The sequence below is a fragment of the Galeopterus variegatus genome, unplaced genomic scaffold (genome assembly GCF_000696425.1).
Source record: "Galeopterus variegatus unplaced genomic scaffold, G_variegatus-3.0.2 Scaffold136, whole genome shotgun sequence".
Lineage (NCBI taxonomy): Eukaryota > Metazoa > Chordata > Mammalia > Dermoptera > Cynocephalidae > Galeopterus > Galeopterus variegatus.
In genome coordinates, this window is record NW_007726247.1 from 419,324 (window position 1) to 420,801 (window position 1,478).

The 1,478-nt window shown below is 33.4% G+C and overlaps 1 protein-coding gene across 1 annotated transcript in view; it reads right to left on the reverse strand.

Annotated features, from left to right (window-relative positions):
- KIAA1324L (KIAA1324-like ortholog) overlaps window positions 1-1,478 on the reverse strand; it is a 169,909-nt gene that overhangs the window by 73,971 nt on the left and 94,460 nt on the right. The gene's annotated exons all lie outside the window — the stretch shown is intronic.

Below are 1,478 nucleotides of genomic sequence, written 5' to 3' on the forward strand. Positions count from 1 at the left end.
CGGGCACGGAAAAAAAAAAAAAAAAAAAAAAAAAAAAAAAAAAAAGAAAAGAAAAAGGCAAAAGCGACAAACTAGGAAAAAAATTAAACACACACATACACATGTATACATATATCTGTATGTGTATAATATATATTAAATATTATATAAATACATAAACATAAGAGCTCACACCCAGAATATAAAAAGAACTCCTTCAGCTTAGTAATTAAATGACCAAAAAAAAAAAAAAAAGAAACCAGTAGAAAATGGCAAAACACCACCTTAACACCTCACAAAAGAAAATAAACACATGGACAATGAATACATGAAACGTGTTCAACATTATTACACAGCTGGGAAATGCAAAATAAAACCACAAGATACCATTTCACATGCGTGCACTAGATGGCTAAAATAAGACAAGGCTTGACAATACAAATGTTGGTAAACATGTAGAACAACAAAGATCTCAAATACACTGCTGGTGGGAGTCTACAATAATAGTCATGCTGGAAAACTCACACAATTTTTTATGAAGTTCAGCATACTTCTCCTATACTACCCAACCAATTAAAAAGGAGTGAAAAGAATACAAGCTCAGATGGATAGAAGAAAGGAAGGAAGGCAGGAAGATAAAACAGCAATAGACTGAAATTTACATTGAGAATAATACTAGAAGACACTACATTGAAAAACTTCTGCTAACCATTCAAATTTATTTGATAAACAGACTATTTCAGGTAGAAAAAGAAGCCATGTGAATATCTCCTGCCCACCAAAATAAGGATCTGAGGTCCCCTGACATCCCACTAGTACCTTCCTCTAAGGAACTCTTTTATTTAAAAGACACACATACTTAGAGGAATGACGCTGTTATTGGGAGAATAAAATAAAGAAATCAAAGAGATCAGTGTCACTTGTCAGAGAGAGAACCAGAGAACAAGAATGAAGGAGAGAAGGTAAGAAGAGAGGGAGGCAACTAAGTGGACAGGAAGGCAACACATCTTTTAGCACAGCTAAATAATTCCCCAGCATCTTTAGCTCATGGTAAAAATTTTGGGTTCCTTGTCAGATGGTAGCCAGAGGCCTGGCTTAATTCTCCTAAACGTAGCCATATGAAAGGAAATGTTAAGTAGTCAATACAAGAGAAAAAGAAGGGGTACAGCCCTAGGATAAACATTTTGTTTTGTTTTGTTCAAAACAATTTAACTTTCCTCCAGCACTGTCAAAAGCAAAGCTAATAATCCCCTTTAAGAGAGGTAGGAATTAAGCAAAGGAGCTTTCCTCTTTAGGTACTGAACCCACTCTCTCTTACATGAGGTAATCAAGAGTGTAATGAAACATGCATTTTTCCTTTCGAAGGAAAGGAAAAAATCCGAAATTATCCATTAAAAATTAGAGAAGAGTTAGTAGAAACACCACTGACTTAACTTTAGTTATACATATATTATAAGAAAACTAATTTGTTTTCTTTTTTTTTTTTTTTTTTTTTTTTT